We start from the raw sequence: 15,128 nt of genomic DNA on the forward strand, positions 1-15,128 counted from the left end.
ATATTAAAAAAGTCCCTTAAAATTATTAAATATTTCGGCCGAAACACAGATTAAAACACCCAATTTATAAAATCACAAATTTAAAAATTTAAAAAATTTAAAAGATGGGAGTTAGGCCAGGCCCGCTTGCTGAAATAGAAAAGTTTTGAGAGCACGGCGAAACGTGCGCAGGTCTGGGATCTTCCGTATCTCTGGGGGGAGCTCGTTCCAGATGGTAGGTGCCCCCACAGAGAAGGCTCTCCCCCTGGGGGCCGCAAGTAAGGATGTTGCCCTAGTTCTGTGTTTTTCAGCTCAGTGTTCTACCCCAGCTACAGATCCCAAAGAACGTAGCACACACAAAGTCCGTACAAACCTTAGTTTACTAATTAAGGACTACTAATGAGCTTTCTTAGTAGTTGTTCGAACACAAGTACAGTTTAAATCAGTCTTTTCTGAACAAGGGCTGTTAATTTAACTTCATTAACAGCCCACAAGAATCCAAAGAATAATCACTCAATTCTGAGGCACAGTATTTCAGATCACCGTAATCTTACTGTGGTTGGCAGAATGCCCAGAAGCAATTTGCAGGAAAACTGACAAGAGAGAAACAAGAGCCGAATCAAACGTTTCTGGAATCAATATGCGAAGGAATATGAACTAAGTTGTTCCCTGCAAATTGCTTCAGTCGGCGTTCCTCCTTAAATAGACTAAGCGAGTGGCCAATTAGCCCCAAGCCTTACTCTCGAGGAGACCTCCTCCTGAGGAGCCACTCCTGCCTTTTGGCAGCTCTGCGCGCCCGTGCATCGAGAAGAGGCTCCTCCTCTTCTTCCTCTTCACTTATGGGAGCTTCTGGAGGTTCTGAAGGCCCTGGCTGAGTCCCCGCCTCTGGCACCACATCTTCTCCAGCCTCCTCACTGTCCAACTCGAGCGCCAGCTGCACAGGCTGCTGGCGCAGCACCACACCAGCCTCCTCGCTGTCAGAATCAGCTACTAACTGCACAGGCTGCTGACGGGCCACAACACTCCAGTTCATGACACATACAAGTTTTGACATGGGACAATCCACAGTAAATTTAATTCTCTGGAATGGGATGGAGAGATCTAGCTAGTGCTTAAAGCACCAGATTAGAAACCAGGAGAAAGTGAGCTCTAGTCCCCACTTTAGGTATGAAAACCTGCTGGGTGACATTTGGCCAATCGCCAGGAGATTGTGATTTCTAGTCCCACATTAGGCATGAAAGATGGCTGGATGCAGTGGTAGGATTCAGCCGGTTCGGGCCGGTTTGGGAGAACCAGTTGTTAAATTGCTGGCTCCATCTCCATCTCCATCATTTCCATCTCCATCTCCACCTATCTCGCTCTATGCAGAAAAGAGGCACTCACAAACCACTTCAACAACTGGTAAGAAAACTGCATGGATATTACCACAAGGAGGTCTTTTTTCTTTTTTCTTTTTTTTTACTTTCCCAGGGAATTTCCTTTTTTTTAAAAGGCCTGGATTATGTTCAGATGCCAGGCTGAGGTGCACTGTTGGTTCCAGATCGGTGGGGGAGGGGAGAGGAAACCATTTCCTCCCACGCCCATCTTAAATGTCTATTTATTTATTTATTTATTTATTTATTTATTTATTTATTTATTTATTTATTTATTCATATGCCGCCCTTCTCCGGAGACTCAGGGCGGCTTACAGTGCGTTAAGCAACAGCCTTCATACTTTTGTATATTTTATACAAAGTCAGCTTATTGCCCCCCACAAACTGGGTCCTCATTTTACCTACCTTAGAAAGGATGGAAGGCTGAGTCAACCTTGCGCCTGGTGAGATTCGAACTTACTTTAATTGCAGACAGCTGGTGTTAAATTACAGTGCCTTTGTCTGCAGAGCTATCCAGGCTTTTGCAGGGCCCGTCTGACATTTTTGAAATAATCATTAGCAACCGCTAATTCCTTGAGCAGGAAGCTATGAAAGCGTTACCTCTTTACCGTTTCCCTGTTGTCGCTAATTGCCACGTGAACCCTGAATGCTCAAGAAATACGGTGTTATTTCTTGAAAACGCTTTAATCCGAAGGATTTAAGAAAAGATGAAAAGAGCCTCAAGGACATTCAGGTTTTTGATTTCACGAGGCCTCTTAAAACAGAAGCAGGATCAGTAGGTTTTATCCCTTGAGGAAAGGGGAAAAACCCTCTTATTCCCCCCCCAAAAAAATTGGGTGGGGGAGATAATATTTTCTCAATCCATCCCCCCACCCCCCACTCCGATCTCTAGTGCCAATTTGTCACTATTGACATTAAAGCTTGACAAATCCTGCCAGGTTGAGGAGCCCAGTTAAATAACATAGATGTTATTATATCGATTATATAGAATATTATATATATTATATTATATTTTCAGATTATATATCTGAAAACGACTTTGGGCAAAGGTATTTTGGAAGCGTAGGGAATGGATGAAGTTTTCCAGTGGTGGGATTCAAATTTTTTTACTACCAGTTCTCTGGGTGTGGCTTGGTGGGCGTGGCATGGCTTGGTGGGCGTGGCAGGGGAAGGATGCTGTAAAATCTCCATTCCCACCCCACTCCAGGGGAAGGTTATTGCAAAATCCCCATTTCCTCCCGATCAGCTGGGACTCGGGAGGCAGAGAATAGATGGGGGCGGGGCCAGTCAGAATTTTTACTACCGGTTCTCCGAACTACTCAAAATTTCCGCTACCGGTTCTCCAGAACCGGTCAGAACCTGCTGAAATGCCACCTCTGGTTTTCTCTCTTTCTTATCCAGAAGTATCTACTGTTGTAAGGACTTGAAGTGGGTGAGAAAGGAAGCGGCTTGGTAGCTCGGTTCTAGATCCGTTGTGTGAACGATGAACAGATGCCTCCTCTCTCAGAAAGTCAGAAAGGAAAAGTCAGAAAGAAAAAAAGCTTTTCGTGAATTCAGAAAGAGGATGAAAAGTCTAGAAATTAATACTTGAAGCCGGGAGACAGAGAGTAGCTATGCTTGAGGGTATATGTGTATGTGGGTATGCATGTGAGTATGTGTGCATTTCCTTCCTTCCTTCCTTCCTTCCTTCCTTCCTTCCTTCCTTCCTTCCTTCCTTCCTTCCTTCCTTCCTTCCTCTCTCCCTCCCAACTTCTCTTCTCTTCTCTTCTCTTCTCTTCTTTCTTTCTTTTCCTTCCTTTCCTTTCCTTTCCTTTCCTTCCTTCCTTCCTTCCCTTCTGTTCCCTCCTTTCTCCCTCCCTCCCATCATCCCTTCTCTTTCTTTTTCTTTCTTTCTTTCTTTTTCCTTTCTTTCTTTCATTCTTTTCCTTCCTTCCCATCTCCTCCTTCCTCCCTCCCATCCTCTCCTTTCTTCTTTCTTTCTTTCTTTCTTTCTTTCTTTCTTTCTTTCTTTCTTTCTTTTCCTTCCTTCCTTTCCTTGTCCCCTCCTCCCTCCCTCCTTCCCTCCCATCCTCTCCTTCCTTCCTTCCTTCTTTCCTTTCTTTTCCTTCCTTCCTTCCTTTCCTTCTGCCCCTCCTTCCTCCGTCCCTACCACCCTTTCTCCTTCCTTCCTTCCTTCCTTCCTATCCCCTCCTTCCTTCCTCTCTTCCTCCCAAGTCTCTTCTCTTCTCTTCTCTTCTCTTCTCTTCTCTTCTCTTCTCTTCTCTTCTCTTCTCTTCTCTTCTCTTCTCTTCCCTTCCCTTCCTTTCCTTTCCTTTCCTTTCCTTTCCCTTCCTTCCTTCCTTCCTTCCTTCCTTCCTTCCTTCCTTCCTTCCTTCCACAAGTCCTTCCACTTTTCTTGGCAACATTTTTCACAAGAGGTTTGTCACTGCCTGCTTTGTAGAACGGGGAGAAAGTAAGTAGTCCAAGGTCACCCAGCTGGCTTTGTGCCTAAGGCAGGACTAGAACTCACAGTCTCCTGGTTTCTAGCCTGATGCCTTAATTACCACACCAAACTCTCTCTCCTCTCTCTTTCTCACTCACTCACTCACTCTTTCACACACACCACACCATGCACCACCCACACTCCTAGTCTGCTTTAAAACATTAATCTAGCTGTATTGCATCGGTGAGCTTCTGTTGAAAACAACTTCCTGAAAATAGGGTTGAGTGTCTGGAGAGTTAAGATTTATTACCGGGCCCGGTGTAAAGCTTGACAATAGACAGGGAACTCTGATTACCTGAATTTTCAAACACAGAGTTCTCCAAGGACATTTCTTGAAGCTCTACAGTCAATGTCTACGGCTTAGATATTTCTTGACACAATACAAAAACACCTTGGAAACACCCAGGAACAAAAGTAGCCAGTAGTTAGAAGCAAGGGCCTGATAGGTAAAGGAGCAGAATGAGGCCACCGACATTTAAGAAGAATAAATGAACGAGAGCTTCTTTATCTGTGTTGATGGGACAGCCACGGCTACAGCGGAAATACGGATGGATGCCACAGTGGTTTGATTGCTGATTGTCCAAGAATTTTTTCAAAAAAGATGCTCATCCTAATTATTCAGTACATTTTTCTACTCATAGAGTCCTAAGGCTGGAAGAGGTCTTCTACTCCATCATCCTGCCCATGGCAGGAGTCCTTATATCATCGCGGTCAAATGATTGTCCAATAGTTTTTTTAAAAACTCCATTGATGGAGCACCCACAATCTCTGGAGGCAATCCCCGTTTCATTGTTCAATTGTTCCCACTGTCGGGAAATTCCTCCTTATTTCCAGATTGGACCTCCACCTTGTGAGGTTCCACCCATGGCTTCTCATTCTTCCCACGGGTTCTACAGAAAATAAATGGAGAGTCTCTTCCCTGTGACAGCCCCTCAAGTATTCGGAGATGCCATCATGTTTCTCCTCTTCTCCTTGTTAGGCTAAACATACCTGATTTCCTTAGCCATTCATCATATGATTTAGCCTCCAATATATTCAATTAGCAGCAATAGACTGCAGCAGACTTCCTGATTCTTGTGATTTTCAGTTCACTTTGATTTCTGTTCCCTCTAAAGGTAAAGGTAAAGATTCCCCTCGCACATACGTGCTAGTCGTTCCTGACTCTAGGGAGCGGTGCTCATCTCCATTTCAAAGCCAAAGAGCCAGCACTGTCCGAAGACGTCTCCGTGGTCATGTGGCCGGCATGACTAAACACCAAAGGTGCACAGAACGCTGTTAACTTCCCACCAAAGGTGGTCCCTATTTTTCTATTGGCATTGGGCTGCACTGGCTCCCAGTGGTCTTCCGGGTGCGCTTCAAGGTGCTGGTTACCACCTTTAAAGCGCTCCATGGCATCGGGCCTAGCTATCTTCGAGACCGTCTGCTGCTACCGACGACCTCCCATCGTCCCGTGCACTCCCACAGAGAGGGCCTCCTCGGGGTGCCATCAGCCAATCAATGTAGGCTGGTGACCCCCAGGGGGAGGGCCTTCTTTGTGGGGGCACCTACCCTCTGGAATCAGTTGCCCCCAGAGATAAGGAGAATCCAAGACCTTAGTGCCTTCTGCCGTGCCCTTAAAACCCACTTTTTCCAGCAAGCCGGGCTGGCTTAAGAAGAAATTTTAAATGTTTTAATTGGTTTGTATTTTTAATTTTGGGCCAAATTTATATATATTTTAATTGTTTTTTAATATTTGTATTTTATGTTTTTTAATTCTGGCTGTACACCGCCCTGAGTCCTCAGGGAGAAGGGCGGTATATAAATTTTAAATAAATAAATAAATAAATAAATAAATAAATAAATAAATAAATAAATAAATAAATAAATAAATAAATAAATAAATAAAATTTTTACGTGCTTTCGAACTGCTAGGTTGGCAGAAGCTGGGACAAGTAACGGGAGCTCACCCTATTACGCGGCACTAGGGATTTGAACCGCTGAACTGCTGACCTTTTGATCGACATCGTGTTCCTTCTGTTCCCTCTAATTATCAACAAATGGTCATGGTGCTCAGAATCATGGATACGGAAGCCCAACAGGCCAATTGAGAAAAGGTGGCATAACCTATATAAAGAATGACACTATCTTTTCTCTTCTACCATCTCACATCTTTTGTGGAGTGGTCCATTCTCTTACAGTCTTTCTCTTTTCATTCTCTTATAGTTACTACTTCATCTAATTGGCCTTTGTCTGTTGAGACTCTAGAAAAAGTTCAGAGAAGAGCAACCAAGATGATGAGGGGACTGGAGACTAAAACATATAAAGAACGGTTACAGGAACTGGGCATGGCTAGTTTAGTGAAGAGAAGGACCAGGGGAGACATAATAGCAGTGTTCCAATATTTGAGGGGCTGCCACAGAGAGGAAGGGGGTCAAGCTGTTTTCCAAAGCACCTGAAGGCCAGACAAGGAATAATGGATGGAAACTGACCAAGGAGAGATTCAACCTGGAAATGAGGAGAAATTTTCTGACAGTGAGAACAAGCAACCCATGGAAGAGAAGTTGCCTTTGGAAGTTGTGGGAGCTCCATCACTGGAGACTTTCAAGAAGAGATTGGACTGGCATTTGTCAGGAATGGTGTAGGGTCTCCTGCTGAGCGGGGGGTTGGAATAGATGACCTATAAGGTCCCTTCCAATTCTGTAAACTATAATCTGTCTATACCTTCACACTATTTCTGAAACCATCCCCTCAAAAACATAATAATAAAGTAACAGAATAACAAAGTTGTAGTGGATCTTGGAGGACTTCTAATCTAACTGCCTGAACAAACAGGAGATCCTAAATCATTTCAGACAACTGGTTGTCCAACCTCTTCTTAATGGAGCATCAACAACTTCTGAAGGCAAGCCATTCCACTGATTAGTTGTTCTAACTGTCAGGAAATTCCTCCTTAGTACGAGATTGGCTCTCTCCTGGATTAATTTCTATCTATTGCTTCCTGTTCTGCTTTCAATTGCTTTGGAGAATAATCCAGATATCTGAGTTCAAATCTCAGTGGATTCTCAAGCTGGATGTTGACACCTCCTCTTCATTAAAACATTAAACTTTAGTTTTCTGATGGCATCTTTGTTATAAAAGTAAAAAAATATCTTTTTGAGGTACAGTGATAAGGTGTCAGGCTCCAAAAAGCCAAAAAAGACATGTAATTCTTCCCCATAGATTTCTTTACTGTTCCTCACCCACAGACAGAATCTTGACAAATTAAAGCATGCTGCCACCTCCATAAAGCTTATACTTTGGGAACTCTTAAGGAGGCGCTGCCTTCACCTCTTTCTCCCACACACATTCTCTTGAACCGTGTTGTCTTTTTCTCTCTGGATTGTCCTCCCTCTCCTCTGGTAATCTGGACTACATAGGAAGAAGGAAGGAATGGAACAAAATGGAACAGAACGGAACAAAATGGAACCGAAGGGAAGGGAAGGGAAGGGAAGGGAAGGGAAGGGAAGGGAAGGAAGGAAGGAAGGAAGGAAGGAAGGAAGGAAGGAAGGAAGGAAGGAAGGAAGGAAGGAAGTCCCCAAACCAAAAAAGACACATTGTGATTCTTGCTAGCAGATTTTTTTATTGTTCTGCACCTTTAGACAGAATCTTGCCAAACGTTAAGTATGCTAGCATTCCCGTAAAGCATATACCCTGTGAACTATTAGGGAAGAGCCATCTTCACTCTCTTTCTCTCACACCAACACTCTGAACTGGGTTGTTTTTTGCTCCTCTAGAATGCACCCCCTCCCTCCTGGGAATCCAGACTACATTCCACCCCAGTAAGCAAACTGCATTGAGTGGAGTAAAACAGAGACCAATCCTGATGAAGAAATATCCATTTGTTGGTAAGAGACAAATATCACATTCCGAAAACATCTTAAAAAGGTAAAGGTAAAGGTTCCCCTTGCACTTATGTGCTAGTCGTTCCCGACTCTAGGGGGCGGTGCTCATCTCCGTTTCAAAGCTGAAGAGCAGCGCTGTCTGAAGATGTCTCTGTGGTCATGTGGCTGGCATGACTCAATGCCAAAAGCACACGGAACGCTGTTCCCTTCCCACCAAAGGTGGTCCCTATTTTCCTACTTGCATATTTTATGTGCTTTCGAACTGCTAGGTTGGCAGAAGCTCGGACAAGTAATGGGAGCTCACCCTGTTACGCGGCACCAGGGATTTGAACTGCTGAACTGCCGACTTTTCGATCGACAAGCTCAGTGTCTTAGCCACTGAGCCACCACGTCCCTATTTTTTAAAAACATTTTTTTAAAAAAAATCTTATTTTTAAAAACCATCTTAGCCACATATATTTCTTTCACAGTTGCTGCACGGAGCTTGGACTGAGGGTAATAATTTCCGAGTGTCGAACACAAAATTGAATTCTTAAGCAAGAGAGGCATTTGGGCCACGTTATAACTCTCCTCTCTTCTTCCCACAAACAAGCCAGAGGAAACGGTGACTTTGTCTCTTTCACACACTCCGCTTGTTAATAAGTGAAATCACAGCTCGGACGAGAAAGAAAAAGGGTGCTGTTTTGTGAACTGATAGAAACACAAACAGCAGCGTCTGCTACCATCTCTTCGAAGGGGGAGGAAATTGTAAAAAAAGCTTTATCCTGCAACTGAACAATGGAAGAGGAGGAGGGGTGAAATCCAGCAGGTTCTGACAGGTTCTGGAGAACTGGTAGCGGAAATTTTGAGTAGTTCAGAGAACCAGCATATACCACCTCTGGCTGGTCCTAGAGTGGGGTGGGAATGGAGATTTTGCAATATCCTTCCCCCTGGAGTGGGGTGGGAATGGAGATTTTGCAGTATCCTTCCCCTGCCATGTCCACCAAGCCACACCCACAGAACCGGTAGTAAAAAAAATTAGATTTAACCACTGAAGAGAAGCATTAAGATATATATTTTGAAAAAAACGCCTGCAAAGGTATCCCAAAAAGAGAAGGTAAATATATATATACATATATATATGGCAATTTTCAACAGGAAACTGAGATTGATGGTTTCAGTGACAAAAAAGTCGCTCGGGGACTAAGTTACATAAAGCAGACGGTATGGTAAGATGGATAGTTAACAAATTCCTCCAAGTAGGAGAAAGGTTGACAGGGATTCCCATAAGATTTGCATTTGGTGATGAATAAGTATAGCTGCCAGTTTAGAATTGAACCTGGGGTTCGAGATGCAGAAGAAATCCATCACAGATTTATTTTATTTTTCAATGATTTGCCTCTTGCCGTGGCAGCATTAATAGGAATCAAACTTCAGCCAACCAAAATTTTTGAAAACCATTTTTGGGAGAGGCTGAAACAGGGATCTCAACTTTTTCAACTTATTGGCCCATCTGAAATTGGAAGAGCATATGGTAAACACAGGTGGCTCAGTGGCTAAGACGCTGAACTTATCGACCGAAAGGTCGGCAATTCAACGGTTCGAATCCCTAGTGCCGCGTAATGGGGTGAGCTCCCGTTACTTGTCCCAGCTTCTGCCAACCTAGCAGTTCAAAAGCATGTAAAAAAATGCAAGGAGAAAAATAGGGACCACCTTTGGTGGGAAGGTAACAGCGTTCCGTGCGCCTTTGGCGTTTAGTCATGCCGGCCACATGACCACGGAGATGTCTTCGGACAGCGCTGGCTCTTCGGCTTTGAAACAGAGATGAGCACCGCCCCCTAGAGTCGGGAACGACTAGCACATATGTGCAAGGGGAACCTTTACCTTTACCTTATGGTAAGCAGTTTACGAAATGTTTCCATGGGTGAAATCTCAGTCATAAAGATAATGCAGTAGTACCTCAGCACGTGTCGTTAATTGGTTCAGGGAGGTGTGATGAGTACCCAAAACAATGCGTGCCAAGTAAATTTTTCCCATAAGGAATAATGTAAATATATTTAATGCGTTCCCAAACCAAAGACAATGCACATTTTAAGGCACTATATAAAAAGCTAGGGTTGTATATCATAACTTTACAGAAACCTAAATTTTAATTATCATTTTTTGTCTTTTAAAGACCCTGTAATCCCTTGCAATGGGGTGTAGTTGGGGCAACTGAATGGAGTTGAGTGTTTATTGGCTGGATGCCTTTCCTGTTGCCAATGTGGAGTTTTGTTCAGCAGATTTATTCTCATTGTGCCCAGAGAGAGAAATATCTGCTGCTACCTAGGATCAAACTCACAGCCTCCTGATTGTGAGGCGAAAGCTCCACCTCTAGGCTACCACACCACTCTCTAGGCCACCACACCACTTGTAGATGAAATAAATATGTAGATCAGTGGTGGGTTCCTCCGAGTTCGATATGATGTCACCGAACCGGTTCTCTTTGTTCGGGAGCTGCCCCCCCCGCCCACCCCCACGTTATTCTTATCTTTTATTTGGCCCCACCCCCAATCTATTGCTGCCACCCGAGTCCCAGCTGATCGCCTAGAAGGAAAAAAACTGTTTAAACTCTTGCCACAGGGCTTGTGAGCCATCGGAGAGGGGCAGCATATAAATTAAATAAAATTAAATTAAATTAAATAATTAAATAAAATTAAATTAAATAAAATTAAATAATTAAATTAAATTAAATTAAATTAAATTAAATTAAATTAAATTAAATTAAATTAAATTAAATTAAATTAAATTAAATTAAATTAAATTAAATTAAATTAAATTAAATTAAATTAAATTAAATTAAATTAAATTAAATTAAATTAAATTAAATTAAATGGGCCGCCCTACAGCTGATCAGTGTTAAAAGGCAGTGTGGTGGTAGACCGGTGCCTCCAAAAACAAATGAGTAGACCGGGGCCTCCAAAAACAAATAGGTGAGGTGTCTAATCAGGTGGCAAAAATTGCCAGGCCCAGCCAAATGCAGGTAGTCCTTGACTTACAACAGTTCATTTAGTGACCATTCAAGGATACAACGGCACAGAAAAAAATGATTTATGTTCATTTTTCACAGCTGTGATCTTTGCAGCATCCCCATGATCATGTGATCAAAATTCAGATCCAACTTGGTTCATATTTCTGACCGTTGCTGTGTCTCAAACTCACGTGATCCCCTTCTGCGACCTTCAGACAAGCCAATTCAATGGGGGAAGCCAACTTCACTACACAACCGGGTTACTAACTTATCAGCTGCAGTGATTCCCTTAACATCTGTGGCAAGGAAGGTCATTAAAATGGGGCAAAACTCACTGAACAAATGTCTCGCTTAACAACAGAAATGTTGGGCTCAATTTTGGTCGCAAGTCGAGGACTCCTGGTAATTGAGAAAGCAAGGATTCCATAGAAGATGGTCGAGACGACCATGATAACGGAGCAAAGAAAGAAGAAGGGCTGAAATAAATATCTTCTATGTCTGAAATTAAGCTCACGTTGGAGGATTCTTGTCATTACAAGATGCTTATACCTTTATTTATTTTCATCTGTATAGAATCTGAGGCAGATATGTTTATCGTCAAGAGACAAGTCAAAATTTCACTTCCGTACACACACAGACAAACAGTGGGGGATTAAGATGGTTAAGATGCAGAGATCTCTAATCAACTTGCAAGGGAATTCTAAGATTTAAGATTTTTCTAATTGAATTGAAAGGGTCGTGAATCTGAAGAGGATGCTGAAAATTGATTTTCCTGATGAGTTACATTATGAAGTGTAGACCGTATGCGCTACAGATGTGGCAATGTTCTTTACATGTTCTATTTTTGGGGTTCCCACCAACTCCTGCAGAGGGAACATTATTTTGTGCACAGTCATTCATGCCCTCGTCACCTCTCGCCTGGACTACTGCAATGCTCTCTACATGGGGCTCCCCTTGAGGAGCACCCGAAGGCTGCAACTGGTCCAGGATGCGGCCGCGCGGGTAATTACGGGAGCTGCATGGCACTCCCGCATAACACCGCTCCTGCGCGAGCTGCACTGGCTCCCAGTGGTCTTACGGGTGCGTTTCAAGGTGTTGGTTACCACCTTTAAAGCGCTCCATGGCATAGGACCTAGTTATCTCCAAGACCGCCTTCTGCCACCGACGACCTCCCATCGACCCGTGCGCTCCCACAGAGAGGGCCTCCTCGGGGTGCCATCAGCCAAGCAATGCAGGCTGGTGACCCCCAGGGGGAGGGCCTTCTCTGTGGGGGCTCCCACCCTCTGGAATCAGTTGCCCCCGGAGATAAGGAGAATCCAAGACCTCCGTGCCTTCCGCCGTGCCCTTAAAACTTTCCTTTTCTAACAAGCCGGGCTGGCCTAACAAATCCTTTTAAATGATTTTAAATTTGTATGTTTTTTAAATTTTTGGCCAAATTGAGATATTTCCTTTTAATCTGTTCTTAATGTTTATATTATGTGTTTTTATCTGGCTGTACACCGCCCTGAGTTCCCAGTTCCCAGGTGGTATATAAATTTGAAGTAAAATAAAAATAAAATAAATTTATTTTTCTGGATATGGCCATCTGATCCATAGAACGAAGATCCCCTAATAATATTTTTTTAAAAAAGCCAACACAGTTCTAGACTGCATAAACAGAGAGATAGAATCAAGATCACGTGATGTCTTAATACCACTTTATGATGCCTTGGGAAGGCCACACTTGGAATATTGCACATAGTTTTGGTCGCCACAATGTAAAAAAGATGTGGAGACTCTAGAAAGAGTGCAGAGAAGAGCAACAAAGAGGATTAGGGGACTGGAGGCTAAAACATATGAATAACGATTGCAGGAACTGGGTATGTCTAGTTTAATGAAAAGAAGGACTAGGGGAGACATGGTATTAAGTCTTCCAATATCTCAGGGGCTGCCCCAAAGAAGAGGGAGTCAAGCTATTCTCCAAAGCACCTGAGGGCAGGACAAGATGGAAGGATTGATTCTGACAGGATAGTGTGGAGTGGGGGCGGATGAGGGGGAATGGGTGAGTTTGCAGTGATCTGGATGTTAGCCCTCTTTCTGAGCGCTGTTGAGGCCACTTGGGGGTTTATCTGTGCCTGAATGGTGGGGAATGGAAGGATTTATATTTGTTAATGACCAGATGATTTATACAGGGCTTGCTTTCAAACAATTTGAGTCTGGTGGATCTGGAAATCAAAAGTATTCAATACAGGTGGGTCCTCAAAGTATGACCACAATTAAGCCTGAAATTTATGTTGCTAAGTGAAGACAGTTGTTAAGCAGGGATGAAATCCAGCAGGTTCTGACAGGTTCTGGAGAGCCAGTAGCAGAAATTTTGAGCAGTTTGGAGAACCGGTAGCAGAAATTTGTTTACTACTGGTTCTGTGGCCGTGGCTTGGTGGGCATGGCACGGGAAGGATACTGCAAAAATCTCCATTCCTACCTCACTCCAGGGGGAAGGATACTGCAAAATCTCCATTCCCACCCCACTCCAGGGGGAAGGGTAGTGCAAAATCTCCATTCCCTCCCCACTCTGAGGCCAGCCAGAGGTGGTATTTTGCCGGTTCTCCGAACGACTCAAAATTTCCGCTACCGGTTCTCCAGAACCTGCTGGATTTCACCCCTGACCAGGGTAGATCTGGTTCATATTTAGATAGGTGATCACTAGGTCCTGGTAGCTCAGCAGACTGATAGCATTGTGATTAACACCAGCAGTCTGCAATTACTGTAAGTTCGAATCTCGCCAAGGCTCAAGGTTGACTCAGCCTTCCATCCTTTCTAAGGTAGGTTAAATGAGGACCCAGTTTGTGGGGGCAATAAGCTGACTTTGTATAAATATACAAAAGTATGAAGGCTATTGCTTAACGCATTGTAAGCCGCCCTGAGTCCCCGGAGAAGGGCGGCATATAAATCAAATTAAATATATATATATATCTTTGCCCTCTAGGCCAAGGTGGGGAACTTACAAAAAGAATGGAAATGAAAATTGTACTGCGGCTGTGAAAACAATGCAACATACTCTTGAAGCTGCCCGAAGTTGAGGCTTCGTTGAAGAAACTTGTCTGCCCTATTTCACACCAAAACACACCGACGTCTTCGCCTCCTGCTTTTCCTTCTCTTCTTCCAAAGAAGATAAAAGAGGGATGAGGAAATTAGAACTGTTGGAAGAACACCGAATGGTGTTCGCTATCATTCGTACGCAGAAGATTGGCTCATCGTTTCCCTTCCTGTAGAAGAATGCCGTGGAAGTTTAGATGGCGACGTCAGCTCTCAAGGTGATTTGCTGATGGCAGTTTAATAAAGTGTCTCGCCTTGATTCCATCCATTTCCTCTCTCCACCGTGTACACTGTTTATTGCCAAGCTCGTGATAAACACAAGCTTTGTCCCAGGAGGAGAAAGAACTTCAGGGGACTCAGCAAGGAGAACGGTGAGGATGGATGAGGGAAGGCATGGTCTACTTGAAAACTCCAAACGATTAATCATCGCCCTGATATCCAAAATTTCTTTTTAGGTCTTATTACAGAGCTGCTCTTGACTAATCCCCTCCAGAGGGATGTAATTTGCGACTTGAGTTGAAGAGAACAATATTACTTTACAGCCAAACCATGTCACATTAAAAATAATAATATCCACCGAAGACAGACAGCGCCAAATCTGCGGAATTCGAGAGATAAAAATTCAATTTGAAATTAATTACACAGTAGATAAAGTTGTGGTTGTTTTTCATCTCTCTCTCTCTCTCTCTCTCTCTCTCTATCTCTTTGTCTCCCTTGCAGAGAAGAAAATAAGGCTTGAGCAGCACTTCAGATTGAAAGGCAAGAAAAAAAGAAGGGTGTTTTTATTATTATTGACAGTATACACAGCAAACGAGATGACTATGCTGGATTTCGTATCCCAAATCACTAGTCAAACACTTCCCAAGCGTTTAGGACTGCGTAATTTATCGGCGGATTATGCGGGCAGATCCCAGTAAAGTGGCTTTCTGCAGCTGACCAATGGTAATCTTGTCAGCGCCAATTGTTCTTAAGTGCTTGCCTTGGTCTTTAGGCACAGCACCCAGTGTGCCAAGTACCACTGGAACCACCTGCATTGGTTTATGCCAGAGTCTCTGCAGTTCGATTCTCACGTCCTGATATTTGGTGACTTTTTCAAGTTGTTTCTCATCGATTCTGCTGTCACCAGGTATGGCTATTATTATTATTATTATTATTATTATTATTATTATTATTATTATTATTATTATTCTTTATTCATTAAATATGAAACTCAGTCAACTGAACATCCAAAAATGCATCACAAATACCATTGACTGGTGCTAATGGTTGATACGGGTTGCTGCCAGCATCCTACGTTTCAACCAAGTACCTTCTTAAGATGTACGATGTTCTGAGTAGCGCAGGTTTTTGCAGTTCCGCTGGTGTTATTG

The sequence above is a fragment of the Pantherophis guttatus genome, chromosome 8 (assembly GCF_059756535.1).
Source record: "Pantherophis guttatus breed Tessera chromosome 8, ASM5975653v1, whole genome shotgun sequence".
NCBI classification, from domain to species: domain Eukaryota; kingdom Metazoa; phylum Chordata; class Lepidosauria; order Squamata; family Colubridae; genus Pantherophis; species Pantherophis guttatus.